We start from the raw sequence: 17,183 nt of genomic DNA on the forward strand, positions 1-17,183 counted from the left end.
CCGTTTTGCATAGTAGGGAACATATGCACGATTAGGACAATTTCTGGCAATGTGTCTAGGTGTTCCACAGTGAAAACATGTCTTTTTCTTCAATGTGAAGTTGTTTCTTCCTGCCCCTGGTGGCGTATCCATTCCTTGTCTCTTGCTTTTCCCACACGCACAGTTACAACGGGCGCTCTGTTTCACTGGAATTGGTGGCCTGTATTTCTCAACAGCAGGTTGATCAGAAGCAGCTGAGTTTGAAGCAACAGATTTAGAGCTCAAGGAGATGTTGGTTTGTTCAATGGTTTTCTCCTTGTTCTCATCTTCTGCTACTTTACCTGCACATGAAGTAAAAGCATTAGTATTTTCAACCTGAATACCTCCTGACACAAATCCAGCTGGTTTGCCATAAACCATGAATGGTTCGTTGGCAATCTCCTCTTTAGTCAAAGGGTGATACTGATATGTGTGATTAAAAGGAGGAGGTACATTATCGTATCCTAAACCCTTTTGCTGGTTATTTTTAAATTGCATACAATGATCTATCATGTTCGCAACTACTTCGCTTGACACATCAAATTTTCTAAAATCAAAATCTGCAGTTTCAAACTTTCCTTTTAATGTGTCATGCTCAGCAGTTAATTCAGCAAGTTGTTTCTTAACATAGTCATAATTTTCACATTTATTACTATAATCTTCTTGAAGCCTCCTAAAGTCTTTGGTTTTTGCTTCTAATTCAGCCTTTAGGGGTTTCTGTCCTTTCCTAAGTTGATATCCTTCGTATCTTAGGTCCTCGACTTCCCTTTTTAGCAAATCATTATGTTCACGAAGAAGTTTAATCGTAGCTTCACATGATTGAGAGCATGAAACTTCATTGACCGAAATGTTTGTAGAACTCATTGTTTTTCCACACTTCAAAGCGTCAAGTTCTTCAATTACAGCAGCAAGACTAAGATGATTGAGATCTTTTGTCTTCTTGATGACAGCCACGTTCATATCCCACGATTTCGGAAGTGAATTCAGTAGCATTTTATTTATCTCGGGCTTGGTCAAGAAGATCCCCCATATATTCATCTCAGTAGTGAGAGTGGTGAATCGCTGCACCTGAGCTTCCAGGGTTTCTCTAGGGATATAATTGAACATGTTGAAGTTTTGTCTTAACATATCCTGACGACTCTCTTTCATGTTTTCAATTCCCTCGTAGACCTCAAAAACCATTAAAAGTCAAATTTAAAGAGTCAAACTTAAAAGTCAAACTTAAAAAGTCAAACTTAAAAGTCAAACCGAAAAGCTAAATTTGAAAATTTAAAAGTTAAATGAAAAAATCAAAGTTTAAAGTCAAAGGTCAAACTTGGAAGTCAAAGACAATATTTAAGGTCAATAGTCAAAATTAAAAGTAAAAAGTCAATTTAGAAATTTAAAAATTAAAAGCTAAAATTTTTGGAAGAAAATAGAATTTAAAATTAAAAGAAATTGAATTTTGGCGTTAAAAGTGTTAAATTTGCGAAAGTGGTGCGACAAGGAGTGTTTATGAATTAAATTTCGAAGTGTTCTTCCATCTAGCAAGCTAGATCAGCTGGTAAGGCGCGTGAAGAGATGAGGCGAGAAACCCGGGTTCGATCCCCAGCACCCCCCAATTCCGTTTCCTATTTTTTATATGGGAAGGCGAGGCTGCTTCTTGCGAGGACGAGGTGCGAGCCGCGAGACCGGGGCTGCTGAACGAGAAGGCGTGCGAACCGGAAACGTTGTTGGACCGTAAACCACCGAGGACCGTACACGTGCAAGGACCGTAAACTGAGGACCGTAAACTTCGACTCCGGCCGTAAACTCCTCGGAAACCCTAGCTGCTGGCCGTAAACGTCGCCACCCCCTCGCTGGTTACGAGCAAAAACAACGATTTTTGCCCCTTTTTGCTCCAAAACTCGATCAAAAACTCGTTTTTATGAAAAACGCGAACAACAAACCCCCCTTATTTTGCCACGATCTATCCAAAAACGTAAGAATCCTTCCAAAATAAAATCAAATCAGCTCCAGATCTGACAAAATTGACTGATACAAACCTTGCTCTGATACCAATTGTAAGGTCCCAATCTGCCAATCTGCTTGTGTATCAATCAGATCTGTTTGATGGTGTGGAATCCCAATCAAACGGATGATTTCAGATCAAATAGAAGAGAAGGAGAAGAAGAATAATATGAATCTCAATGTATTGATGAATAGAATGATGATCCTTTACATGAGATTCACACACACTAACACACACTTGTTCTTCTCTCTAGTTTCTCTCTCTAGAACACCTTAGAATACACACACATAAGCATACACTCTCTATCACCCCTCACCCTATATATAGTTGGGAAACATGGACCGTAAACAGGTTTACGACCGCAAACCTGTTTACGGTCGTAAACACAACCGTAAACATTGACCGTAAACACATATATGACCGTAAACACTGAGCTGTTTACGGTCCTAGACATAAAAATACATTTTCCTAGAAAAGCAAAGTATAAACCATATTTTTGACCCAACAGTTTACGGCCCAAAAATGTTAAAGGAATTGGTTTACGGCCCAATAAAGCCCAAGAAACCAAGTGAGACATTTTAAGTCCAATATGGCCCAAAATGTTATGGTTTGATGAATGTAGGTCCAACTAAAGCCCAAATGGGGTTCCTTGGCCCAAAATAACCAAATTGAAAGTTTACTGGCCCATTAGGCCCAATAAGAGGATCCTGGTCCATCCTGAGTTTGAACCGGGTCATTAGGGTTACAAACCCACAGTTGAATGTATGTTATGCATTGAATTAGGTTTTGGACTTCACGAGTGAGTTTTGATTCAATGTTTGTTTTTGGAATGAGCATTTGTACATAATATCAACTTAGATTACAAGTTACACAAAAGTTGATTACATGAAGACAGAATTTCCTAGCCAAAAATGCTAGTTGTGACACCAACTGCTTGGCATTATCCAAGACAGTTGGTCTGGATATGGTAATCGAACCTTGAACTGGTGAAGCTAATACCCAGATATAACTTTTGGTATTTTTGTATTTCGGGTTCACCATTCCTGGGAAAAGGTTTGATGGTCGTCAAATCGGGAGGTGTGAGCAGTCACCTCCAATCCTTTCATGGTAAGGTTCCAAATTATAGAAAGTGATAGATTCCAGAAATCCTAAAGATTTCCAAATCATGGAGAGAGAATTTAAATCCTACCAATTTCAAATGATAGAGAGAGAAATTTGGAGACTACTGAATGATCGATGGAGAACTATGAGTTTCTCGGTTATGACGGTAGAGGAGCTATTCGTTCTTTGTTCTTCTTTGGGTTTAGGCGAACTAGGAAAATCTGAATGTTATCCCAAATTTTTAAGTATTTTAAAATGTATACATTGTTTTGGGGTTCATATAAGGTTTCTAAAGTATTAAGTTTCCGCTGTGAATCTTGAGAACATCCTTCAATCCCTAAAACTTTCAACCATTGTAATATGTCAAACTCCTTGCTCAAGGTTTATTGTTCACCGACCCGGCCATAAATAACATAGGCGTACGTTCCAGGTTTATTATGGTATGGCTTATGTGCGATACTAACCTTAGATGAGGCTTTGACCTAAAGGGTTGAGTTGGTAGTTTTAGTTGGAGGCATGTTAGAATTTTATTAAGTGTTCTCATCGCGGGTCAGAGTATATATAACTCTTATATATTATTGTTGGTGGGGTTTGTAGTATTTTTAAATTTTGTTTTGTACTCCAAGACTACCATGTACAGACGAGGGCTAAACATGAAACACCATTGGGTAGGACCATTTTAGCAATTAAGCCGTTCTGAAATCCAACAACCCAAGAGGCATTTCAAACCATATTCCCCGTACCGTAAGTAGCCAAAAAGTAGTGTAATTAGTATTAATAATACTTTTTATTATAAGCTAGTTGCTATAGTTTTATTCCTCTTTCGAGGATACGAGTTCTCTATAGCCAATTTAGCTTTGATACCAATCTGTCACACCCCCGGCGGAGGCGGCGGAACACGCCGGGCTATGCGACTAAGTTCATGGATCACAGGTAAACTAAATATACAACACAAGTACAACAATAAACAAAATAACATTCGCGTTCCATCTTGATATTTGAACACACGGTTTTTACAAATAATAATAATACATGAATTGCCTTAACATGTAGGCATATAATACAACATAAATTAAACTAGGTCACTTGTAATCCAATCTGTCTTGAATGTCTGTTTAGTGATTTCCTGAGAATACATGTAATTTTGAAGGTCAACACAAGGTTGGTAAGTGTTACAGGTTTTCTGCTAACAATAGTAATACTTTAAAAAGTCTAAAAAGTACTTTATTTATAAGTAAACCATATTTAAATAAGCTTTGAAAAATCCAAACAATGTCTTGACATAAGTAATTTCATGCTTAAAACGATTTTTAAACGAACCAAGTTTAAAAGTTATGGTGAGAAGGAGAGAGAGAGAGAGAGAGAGAGAGAGAGAGAGAGAGAGAGAGAGATTCGAGTTAATGTTTATAGTGAGTCCTATAACCGAGCTATGCGACTTGAGTGTACCCGACTACAACGTTTCATTGGACGTTGCAGTAAAAATTGTAGACGCCTATCACCCGCTTCGATTGATCAGTCGAGGTTGTAGCTAGCAACCGCAGGTGGGGATGTCAACCCCATATAGATATATACATATGTATCTCGCTTCGAAGATTAACGGTTATAGTAGTGTGGGTTTGCTAAGTGGTTAGACTTAGGCCCCGTTTGATAGTTTCTGTCTGATAAAGTGCTATATGGGAAAGTTTTCTGACTAGAAAAAAAAGCCATGTTGTTTGATTGTATATCTGATTGACTGTGCTGAATGATGAAAAATGATAATATTACCCTGTTGTTCTATACTGTGATGGATGAAGTTGCTGAATAATTATAATCATACAATTTGTCATACAAAATCAAAATTACACAATAATCATTTAAAAATCCAAAATAGAATGTCGATTAAGTTGTTTTTAGTTTTTTTTTCAAGATGATGTTACGCTATTATTCTTCTAGCAATTTTAATTTTTTTTATAACTCAACATGTGATTCTTGACCCGGTTTATATCTGATAGTGGTGAGATGGATGAATTTTTTTAAAATATATTAGGATGATGGTGTAATCCCAAAAAAATAAGAATTAATCCAACAAAAATGAATTCAAAAAATTAACTAAAAGAAATTAATAATCCAATAGAGTAATATTGATTAATATATAAATATTATATATTTATATAGAATATTTTTTTAATATATAATAATCCAATAAAACGAATTAATCCATTAAAAAGAAATAAAAAAGAATTATTTAAAGAAATTAATAATCTAATAAAATAATATTAAATAATACATAAATATTATATATTAAAAATAATAGTTATTAATATATAATAATCCAATATAAAAGAAATTAAAAAATTATTTAAAAGAAATTAATAATCCAATAAAGAAAGAGACAAAGTTTGGGGCACAATTGTCTTTCCAGCTAGAAAGATATGGTTTTGGAGCTTTCTGGGAAAGATATATCTTACCAGGAAAGACCCATTTTTTTGTGCATATCAAACAGTCTTTCCGCTCCATTCAGTCAGAAATGTCTGTTTGGACCTGGAAAGATGTCTATCAAACTGGGCCTTAGCTAATGAATAACGTAGCGTCTCACTAAAAACCCTTAACTAAAAAGTTTGTGAATAACTTTCAACCCTAACTTAATTGTGATTAGGTCACTAGGCATAGTGAATATCATTGTATAATGTTTATAAAAGCCGAGTATGTTATAACGTAGTGTAATGTGCTCGCTTTTATAAAAATGAATGTTTCAAATTAATAAACATATGTACATGTATAAACTTTATGCATATAAACATATAAATATACATGAATAGTAATAGCTTGAATCATTGAAATACTACAAAGTGTTATAACGTGCTTGTCATAATATACAATGTCAAATAAAAATCGTATATTTTTGTATTATGTAACATTTATCATGTGGACTAGTTATTTCACGATAAAAATTCCATAATATGTATACGAAAAGTTTATATTAGTTATTTGTAAAAATACATTAAATTTTTAAATAACATTTTTATAAACTAGATTTATTTTATTTTCGCATAAAGGATAATATATTTGTATAAACAAAATATATAGGCACATGTATTCCCCCCTGAAATAATTAAAATATTGAAAAGGGGCCATAAGCGCTTACATTCATAGCGTGAGTTCCAATCGTTCGAATTCGATTTCTTTGAGAAGCCTGACGTGAGAAACCGTAACTCCATAATTCTTGAACTTTGAAATACTCTCGGGACCATTTCGTAACAAATTTAAACTGTTGGGGTCTGCTTGGTAGTTTCACTAAAGTATAGCGGCTTTTTGGTAATTTATTAAAATAAATAGGACTGCTTTGGTAAAGAAAATACCAAATGAGGGGATGTTTTAAACAAATGGATTCAAAGATTAGGGTTTAGACTTATTTTGAATAAGTATTTTGGTAGGGAGGGTATTTTGGTCATTTCCTAATTTAATTAACTTGGGGCTTATCTGTGATTAGACTATCCGGAGTGGAGGGAGCTCCACGCGTGAGATGCTTACGTGGAGCCTCTTTCCACGCGTGAACACCGCCCCCACCCCGGTGGGTTGGGCTTTGCGTCTTCACGGAGACGAGAGAAGACGGAGGAAGTGATTGGTTGATGCTTTTTTACCGTTAATTTCGTTGGTTTTTCTTTTTAATCCACCGAGTTAGAAGAAAAAAAAAAGAAGAAAGGGATGGACCCGTTTTACAGAAGAAGTCGGGTGAAGAAGACAACCCGTGGACATTTTATATGATTTAATTCAACTTACATATTTGGTCCCTGATATTCTGTCATTTAATCCTATTATACCCTTTCACTTTTATTTGAATTATGTTAAACCCTTAACTATATATAATTAATTATATTTATTTAATTTTAAAAATTAGTAAGATGTTTATTTGATTTTTTAATTAGTAAAATGATTACTTAAGTTTATAATAATGTTTTTTTTACTTAATCTAATGTTTTAAAATTAAAAAAAAAAAATAAGTATTGTTAGTGGTGACCATTTTCTAGGTACAGCGGGTTGGTGATGGAGGTGAATATTGTTAGAGGTGACGTAGCCTGGCACCGTAGTGACCACTTAGTGTATCATCGGGCAACAAAGGTTGAAATAGAACAACGAAATAGTGGGGAAGAAGAACCCATCTACGCCGATTCTTTGTGGGTCCTCTCCCGTTGTCGACAGCCCCAAAGCAGCAGCGGTGGCGGTCAAAAGCGGAGGCCGATCAAAGGGACAAGGCAAATTGGCGATGGTCCGGTACCTCGAGATAGGACGAGTCGGAAGGGTTGAAGGCTCGGTGATTGTTCATCCGTTCGAAGTCAAGAAGGGAAAATCGGAGGCTCAATCGATCGGGGAGAAAATATGAACGAAGCAAGGTCGATTGGAATGGGAATGAACTGAAGATGGCGAGAAGGACGAAGCAACGGGTGCTGCATCGAAGGTTTTGGGTCGATTGCTCGTGAGGGAGTGTTTCCAGGGATAGACGAACCGAAGAAGAGGAAGGAAAGGGGAAAGCATCGAAGGTGCTATGGTCTTTGGTGGGTGCAGTTTCCTCTGGTGAGTTCTTCATCTCCATTTCTCCCTTTTTAATCGTCACCTGTTTGGGTCAAGAACAGCAACACCGGTTGCCAAGGGAGGCAGGGGAGGGTGCGACGGGGTCAGACAGGGGGTGCACTGGTAGCTCGTCTGTGGCTGTTTTGGTAATGACTGGTCGAATGCTCACAGTATCAGCAATCGATCTAGTTCGGTGGTTTAGTTGCAGTCATCGATCAACAGTTACAATTTTTTTTTTAATGTTTAATGGTAATGGAATTTGGGTTTTGATTTGGCGGAATTTGATACTCTCAAGTGGGTGTTTGGCTTGCTTACTCAATAAGAGAATGGGAAAGAAGGAGGGAGGCTTGAAGTCCCATTGGTTTGATTGATTTCTCAAGAACAACACCTTCAATGGAGGTGTTCTTGAACGAGATGAAGAAAAAAAGTTTGTTCTATATCTTTAATCATTGTTTCAAATTGTTCTATTGTCACTGAGAATTTATTTGTATGTAGCTTAGTATAAGAATAATTGTATAGATATCTTGTATATGTGTAGAGTGTATGGTTGGATGTTAAGTGAATTGTGGACTGTTGAATATTGACAGCAAGAGAAGGAGAAAGAAGAAGACAGTTGGCAGGAACAAGGAAAGGGAAAGACCAAAGCAACAACAGTGGTGAGGAGGAAGATGGGAAGCAGAGATCAGTAGCAGTGCTTTTGAGTGTTCGGTTGAACAAAAATAACTTAGAAGTAATTGGTTGTATAATTTATTTATTTATTTGTATTTGGTAGATTAAATAAATGTATTTGTGTATGTATTGTTGAGAATTTTTATTGTTTTTTTATTCATGATATATATACTAGCCGTTTACCCGTTTCAAGCTATTAGCCGTTTACCCGCTCCAAGCTATGAGTGTCAATAATTTTTTTCGAAAATTAATTTTAGAAATGATATAATATTTGAAGTATAAACTTGATTTCTATATAGAACATCTTGTTTTTACTTTTGGAAGTAATTTTTTATTTTGGAATACTTGCATCAAAAACACCAAAAATAAAAATGATCTCATGTCCAAAATATGCGGCATAAGTAATTGAAGTAATTATAACCCATTTTTCTTATAATCTAATCTTATAAGCAAAAAAAAAAAGCCCATACATATCTGTAAATTGAATTGAGCTATTACTATAGACAAATAAAATAGTTATATTTTTATACCCATGCATATATTGAACATTGTGAGGAATAATTTGTGTACATAAAAGGGAGATTTTGGGGTTGTAGTATTTTTGTTTATATGGATGAAATGATGGAAACGAAACGAGTAAGAGGAAGCTAAAAAGATGATGGGTCAGACTATATGTTTGTAGCACTTTTAGCACCTGTTTGTTTGGCTCTTAATGCCTCTAAAAAAAAGGCATCTGTGAATCTTACATATTCAGAGCGTTTGTTTAGCACTTAAGTTAGCCTCTTAATTGGATAAAAATGTCTGACCGAATCAGATAGAAAATCAAGTCTGAAAAAAAAAGAGCACGCCCTATCTTATCTTTTCCAATCCCTACCCTCTTACCCACTTCTCTATTTTCCTGCGACCATCAAAAAAACCTCCGGCCATCTCTCCCCTACATCTCGTCGGACCTCACTGAGCACTACTGTCGCCGTCCCACGCAACGTCGCACACACCATCGTCGTAGCAGGACATCGTCGCACGCACCATTAACACCATCGACCCTTCTCCTTCCTCCCACCCCCTGATCTGCCTCCCGCTGCCAGCCACGATGTCGTCGCCAGCCCTCGTCAAACTTGTCGACAACATCATCAGGTAATTGTTGTGTATCTGAAATCGACTTTTTTCTAGGGTTAATATCTAAAAACGAATTTCTTAATCAAATTGTAAACACGAGTTATGTTTTTGAATTTCCGGTGAACCACTACCCTCATTCTTTCTCAATTACTTCAAACACTTCTTGATAAGCTAATTGGGGTTTTTATTTCTGGGTGTTGTTAATTTAGGGCGATCGGTTCATACCCAACAGGAGTTTGATGGATCTTGATCAAGCCTACACCCTGTTGACCAACATAACCAATTTTTCTACCGGATGCAATTTTAGTGTTGGTCTTTTTTCCGTTCCAGTTTTTTGTTATGAATTTTCTTCAAAATGTTTCATGTTTGTGTCTTCTGTATTGGTTTTTGCTACAAATTTATGCTATTTAGATTGGAATTCGTCAATGGGTAATCTGGATTGATTCCTTTCCAGGATTGTGATTTATTTTTGCAAATGGGTATTTTACCAGATTTTGAAGATTGATTCCTTTCCAGGAAATGGTCTTGATTTTGGCTGATGGAAAGTTGTTTTGATCGTGAATCATTAGAATCAAATCACATGTTTTGAATCTTTATTGATGACATTAGACAGGGATGAAATTTGGCTTTCACATGGTGACATTAGATAGGGATGAAATTTGGTTGATCAGACTATTGTTATTGCATTATATTTCTAGTGTCTGGTGATAGAGTTCTTCCAATTATAGCATTCTGTGTAGCTCATGTTTGCTATAGTTGTATGTGTTTTCATGTGTTGGATTTTATAGGGTGTTTAGATTTTATATGGTGTTTATATGTTTTTATAATTATTTAAGAAGTTGGTTAAATTATTTTATAAAATAGAATTATTGAGTTTAGCAAAAAAAATAATACAGTAGGATAAAATGGTTATTTTCATTATTCAACACATGAATTCAAAGGTTTCAACCAAACAGCTTGTTAAAAATTCAGATCTTAAAAATTCAGATCCTTTTAGAAATTCAGACCTCTTAAAGTTTCAGTTCTTAAAAATTCAGATCCTGCCAAATAGCCCCTTAGGCCTATTCATCATTTTTCTTTTAAATTTCAAATTATCATTTAAAATAAATCATTATCCTTAATTTTAAACATTAATATGGATAACCACCAAATCAACACATTATTATATATATATATATATATATATATATATATATATATATATATTAAAGGAATGTGAGCTTAACAATAGTGAACTAGCCAATTGTAGTGAACTATGCCCCTGTTTATGACTTTCGTTGCAATTTCGGCTTGGTGTACATTTTATGGAAGAGAAATTAAATTGTCTCCTACATTTTATGTCTATAAATATTCCTATCCATTATTATTATGACATGTGTTACCATTACATATTTATTTAACTATCTCATTAAGAGTATATTAGGAATATATCAAATAAAATTAAATTGAATGGAGGAATAATGACACGTGTCATAATTTAATGGGTATGAATATTTGTAGATATAAAATGTATGAGGCAATTTAATTTCTCTTTATGGAATTATGTATATTTTGTTTATCATCGTTGCTGACTGTTACCACAGGGTTTTTCGTTTTACTTCCCGATCCTTCCAGCGTCTTCCTTTTATCTCCCACCGTTTCTTCATCTCTATCCTTCTGGTGACTGTTTCTCTTTTGAAGCGATTGAGCACCGCCATCACCACCGTTTTCTTCGGTACCTGTCCACAGTCTTTAGGGTTGCTTTTCACCATCGCTCCTCTAAACATCTCTCAAAGCGGCGATCTCCCTCGTCCGTCGACGCACATACATGGAATGATGAAGGCAGCGAGAAATGTACCCACGACGATGTTCACGTACTCCATTATAAACAATGACTCCTCCGGTTCCTTTCTTCCTGGCTTCAATCCATCGCGTGTTCTCAGGTATGTCCAACACACCGTTTCGTTTGACATGTTTTGATTTCTGGTGCTTTCTTTCCATTTCGAGGGAAAGAACAGGTCACTATCTCTGTTAATGATTTCGTTCTTCATCTGCTAATTTCATTGATTTCTTTTGTTTACCGGAGGTGTTGGGTTTTTTAAGAATTACTTTTCCGGTGAACCTTTAAACAGGTAACACCACCACCGCTCCACCAATGCTCCACGTTCCGATGATTAAGTTGTGGAAGGAAGTTGATCAAAGATAAGTAGGAGAATCTGCGAGACTACATCATCCAAATCCCTAAATCCCCTTTCATATTAAACCCACATCTCCGCCTCCTTCCTGATTTCGATTGTTGATGAGGCTTTACGCTTTTGTCGATGACCAGTAGAAAACTCACCGACTTCTAGAGCCTTCCCCGTTTGCCAACCGTACCTCCACCACTACCACCAATCGTTCGACATTTTGGACTGCCACAACCGACTTAATGGATCTCCCAGACAAGGTTTGCTACGATGGCTCACCACTTGCTATTTGCCTGTGTGATTGGGTAAGTTTCAAAATTATCTACATGGTTTGAGAAAGTGTTCTACAGCGTCTTTCTGCTCCATCGATTGCTTCCCAACGCTCGAATGACCTGAAGCTCCATGATTTCCCGTCTTCCGCGTCAGGTCTCCAAAGACGGTGAAGAATATAAGGGTATATGGTCACTATACGTATGTGTGTGCGCTCGCTTTGGTTTAGCAAACGATGTACTTCAGTTGTACCCTAAATACAGCTTCCGTCTGATGTCCACCATCATCCTCCACATCCAGCGCCATTGCCGAATCTGTATATCAAAAGTAAGCTTTTGAATTTCACGCCATTATACACTCACTTCAACCTACACCTCAATCGACACCTCCGCCGAACACACACACATAGTATATATACGAACCTCATAAATTCTACTTTATTTCCATATCATAATCTTTTTTTACCCACCAAGTATCAATCAATCAATGGGTGTATGAAGCGAGATATAGGATACTCTATGCTCGCGCTCCAGGTTATTCCTCTTAAAGTTCACCGATTTTTTTTATTGATTGATTATGAGTTACTTTTGAATTTAATTCGGAAGCACATTGACTAATGACTACTGCTCGGAAATTGGAACAAGAATCACAGCTCATTGAACGCAATATATTCTTTATAAAGTTTATATGGAATTGATTGTCTTCTTATCAAGAAGACAATTTAAGTTGGTAATTGTCTTACATTTAATTGATGGTTATCAAGCTGTTTTAGATTGATGATATAATGAATCTTTGCAACTCTTAAATTCTAAATGCAACTCAATTAAAAGATTGACCATTTGAAAAAAAACATTTAACTGCACATTAAAGACGAAGATTTTTTCATAGTAAAAGTTGTTAATGTTTTGTGAATTTATCACTTAATGTCACACCTCCAAACCAAGGATGGCGGAAACGTACGGGGTGGAGGATTTCATGTATAGTATCACAACAACGAGTATAATAGTGCTCAAAGTAAGAACAACCAACATAAATATAATTGAAAAAGTTACACCATAGTATGAGTTTACATGTTTCTAAACCAATTACATTATGTTGACAAAATGAAATGTTTAACGCCTTAGCGTTCCATCCTCAAAAGCCGCTGATTTCCTGTTTTACTGATTCCCTGAGAATACAAGTAGTTTTGAAAAAGTGTCAACAATTAAGTTGGTGAGTTCATAAGAGTTTTATTTGATAAAGATGTCATTTTCCTTGTAAAAGCGAATGAGTATGATTCCAGAAAATCCAATATTTTCTTTATAAGATGAGTAAGGAAAGCTCCTATGTTATGCGATAATGTACCCTAGAAGGACCCATAGATTTCCTCTATAATCACCCAGTGTATATAAGTTATATAAAATTTAAGTAAAATAAACTGTCGAATATAATGGGTCTGCCCTAGGTCCACAACCAAACAAGGAACAGGAAGTAAGGCGGGCCCACCAATTCTAAGTCGATCGCAACTAAATCCTTATATAACTCTGACATATACACTTAGCAATTATAACCGGAAACTAACAAATTCTAGATAGATTGTAGTTCTAATATCATAAAACCATTTCGTGTAAACCCGGTACTTTGTATTTGTACCCCTTTGTATAGACCCGGTACTTTGTATTTGTACCACTTCTATATGAAAACTCGGTACTTTGTATTTGTACCCCTTTGTATAGACCCGGTACTTTGTATTTGTACCCCTTCTATATGAAAACCCGGTACTTTGTATTTGTACCCCTTTGTATAGACCAGGTACTTTGTATTTGTACCCCATTCTATATGAAAACCCGGTACTTTGTATTTGTACCCCTTTGTATAGACCCGGTACTTTGTATTTGTACCCCTTCTATATGAAATGAGAACCTTTCGTAATGAGTTTGAAATGTAATTGTAACATAAACTATACCTATTATAGTCTAATATAACGTTTGTAATGCATATGCAACCTAACTATACCTATTATAGTTTAGCATATTTGTTTGTGGTGTATAATAGGCTTTACTATGCCTATTATAATTTATTAATATTATTTGTAGAGGTAGTAACCCCTTGTATATGATTCGTACCTTTAGACTAGGGTAAATAATATATACTATCAACAAAATGTGTATATATATAATAACACACACCTTGCTCAACAAGCTACAAGGTGCAAATGAAATTGTTAACCATTTTCTAGTTTTAACCTTGTTGTTCCTTTCTTACAAAAAGCATAGAAAAATCATTTGAAGTCAAAATCAGAATCCGTAAATTCTGAGAGCTTAGAAAATGTGTCTATTTTATTCATAATTTTTATCATGATTTTTAGTGACCTTTAACTTGTGTACAAATGTCCAACTTCACAGACTGGTCCGAAGTGGTTTCTGAAATGATAGGCTGTTTTGTAAAAATCACCATAAATTGTAGAAAAATCGTGTGGAGATGTGCAAGTAGTCATTTTAAAGGCATTAACCTGAATTATTTGCATATTAAACAGTTTTGGAAAATAAAAAGTTTATGAAGGTCAAAACAGTCCATGAATGGGACTCAACTTTCCTGTTGAAAGCTGATGATTGAATTTAAGTTATATTATGGTGATTTAACTTGTATTCCCCCCCCCCCCCCCCCCTAAAACTTGAAGAAAACATGAAAATGTAGGGGTATGAACTCACCTTGTGTGTTCTTAGTGGATGGATGTTGAAGAAAAGAAGTGTTCAACTCAAGAACACTTAGAAGATGTCTTGAAGATTCGAAGATCTAACACAAATATGAAGGAATTTGTGTAAGAAATCTATGATTTGAGTAGAAAGGAGTGAAATGATCATATGGAGGATGATAATACTTACCAAAAGTAGAAGAAAAGCTTGGAGAATAGCCTTGAATCTCTAAATTTTAGAGAGAGAAAGTGAGAGAAAATGAAGTTTGTTCTTTGGTGGAAAATGAGAGGAATGAGAGATATGTGTGGAGAGAGGAGGGTTTTTCCAGCCCTTGACCAAGTGTGTGGCTGGAAAATGGTGGGAAAAGTACTATGGAATGACTAGGTATGCTGGAAGGACAAGGGTTGGTCATGGAGTGGGCATGGGGTGGTTGCTTGTGTCATACACTAAAGCAAAGTCAACACTCCACTAATAATATCCCACCCACTCTTCTTGGATAAGGATTATACCCCAAAAACGTGATTAATTATGAAATAAGGGGTTCTATATGTTAAAATATGATTTTGGGTGAAAATCCCACGTTAAATAATTAAAAACGGACTTAAAATGCAAAACTAGTCGAAAACCGGGTGAATTTGGCCTACATGCGAGACCTCTCGGTACTGGGCCGAGGTTCGGTCCCTACTGCTGCTGGGCCCGAAGGCGAAATGGAGCGAAGGTGGAAGGAGCGAAGGCGAAGGGTTCGGTCCGAAGGGGAGGGTTCGGGTTCGGCTCGCAGGCAGCTTCGGGTTCGGTTCTTAGCAGGTCCGGTCCCTATAGGGGACCTTCGGCTCTAAGAGGGTTCGCCCCTTAAAGAGGGGTTTCGGGTCCTTAAGGCTATTTTACCCGTTTTTACCCAGTTTCAAGCGGTTTTTGACCCGGTTAAGGGTCGGGATGACCCGAAAGACTATAAAAAGTTAAAGGAACTTTTGAGAGAGATTTGAAAGAGATTTGGGAGAGATTTCACATAGTTGGAGAGATTTCTCATACTTAGAGAGATTTGGGAGAGATTTCACATACTTGGAGAGATTTCTCATACTTAGAGAGATTTGGGAGAGATTTCACATACTTGGAGAGATTTGGGAGAGATTTGAGGTAGAGAGAGAGATAGAGTGAGAGCGGTTGAGAGAGACTATGTTTGTGACCTTTTTGAGTGTTTGGCTTCGTAACGCAAGGTTCGTACACCCCGTTAAGCCATGTTTAAGGATCTTACACACTCCCGATGAGTATGCAATAGTGTTTTATCGCTTTGGTTCATTACTTACCACAGTTATAGGTTAAAGAAATCTAGATATACAAACTTTTCAATTGATGATTTCTCATTAGAATAGCGAGTTGTACATATATTTCATAACGTAAACCATAGTATACAAGGGTTAGTTGAGTTGACCGGTTTGACTTGTTGACTTTGTTTGACTTTGACTTAAGCAGAATTGCTGCAGAGGCGACCAGTATTAACAGGCAATCTCAGCCTACGATCCATTTGGTAATTAAAGACCCATTTTCTTTTTTCCTAATTGATTCTACTATCACATTTATATTTATACGTATAGATTTCGTATCCACAACAAGGTCGACGAAGCTTCATTGACCAAAAAGTATAAATTCTCCGATTATTGCTTTTTAGGAGCAAGGCGCGATTGATGCCTTTTGATTTTTCTTGACACCGTTTTCATGATTACGTGTCATTGCATATGTTGTATAGGCTTACTGTGGTTGCTATGTATCTAAAATATTTTAACCTGGTGTGGAATTGGCTTCATGCTTTCGTATTTCCTTGCAAATGATTTTCGATTTGTGCCCTGTGCACTGGAAACTTCGTGGTTCAGGTTTCACCTAATTTGGTTCAGGTTTTCACTTGATTCTAAATTTTGTAGATCATTCTTACATCTACGAACATGGTAGTGGTTAAAAAATTTGTGTAATGATTCATGTGGTATGATAGCATTTGAAGTTGTAATAATATACTGTTGAGATGTTAAATACTGTTGAGATGTTAAATACTACATTTATTAGTCTTTTTTATTTTAATGGTAATTATCATTGAAAAACCATCAAAAACGAATATTTAACAAAAATTATTATTATTATTATTATTATTATTATTATTATTATTATTATTGTCTTATTTTCACCAAAGATCTTTAGGAAATTAAAATAAAATATGGTTCTCATTCACTTTATCTTTTTTATGTTTGCATTATATATTCTAATAAAAACAACAATTTTCATGTGTTTATTATGCATTATTTTTTAATTTGAAGCCCTTACATTCCACTTTGAATATATTTTCATATCTCTAAACCAAAATAGATGCTCCTTAGGGAAGATTGACATCCACATTTAGAAAAAACCATTACCTTTTATTATTCTTAAGATGATATCCTCACTTTTTTCATCTCCTACAAACCAACTACAAACAAAAATCTAAATTATACATCATATTAATGGAACTTTTGACCATTAACATATATTTTCTGATTATACATGTCCAAGTAATATGCAAAACGATGAATTGATTAAATTTGCTATTTTCTAGTTAGTAATTACACAATAAAACTACCAAAAATAACCCCCCTTTAACCAAGTCCC

General features: G+C 35.8%; 2 long non-coding RNA genes across 2 annotated transcripts; both read left to right on the forward strand.

The window, feature by feature from the left end:
- The first annotated feature begins 7,113 nt into the window (after positions 1-7,113).
- LOC145112790 (uncharacterized) lies at positions 7,114-8,522 on the forward strand. Its single transcript, XR_013710652.1, has 2 exons — positions 7,114-8,084; positions 8,245-8,522. It is a non-coding gene; the product is annotated as an uncharacterized LOC145112790 (long non-coding RNA).
- A 696-nt stretch (positions 8,523-9,218) lies between these two features.
- LOC145116144 (uncharacterized) lies at positions 9,219-9,908 on the forward strand. Its single transcript, XR_013711891.1, has 2 exons — positions 9,219-9,460; positions 9,652-9,908. It is a non-coding gene; the product is annotated as an uncharacterized LOC145116144 (long non-coding RNA).
- Positions 9,909-17,183: the final 7,275 nt, after the last annotated feature.

This window comes from Lactuca virosa, chromosome 5, assembly GCF_052849685.1.
Source record: "Lactuca virosa cultivar CGN04683 chromosome 5, Lactuca_virosa_CGN04683_v6, whole genome shotgun sequence".
Classification (NCBI taxonomy): Eukaryota; Viridiplantae; Streptophyta; class Magnoliopsida; order Asterales; family Asteraceae; genus Lactuca; species Lactuca virosa.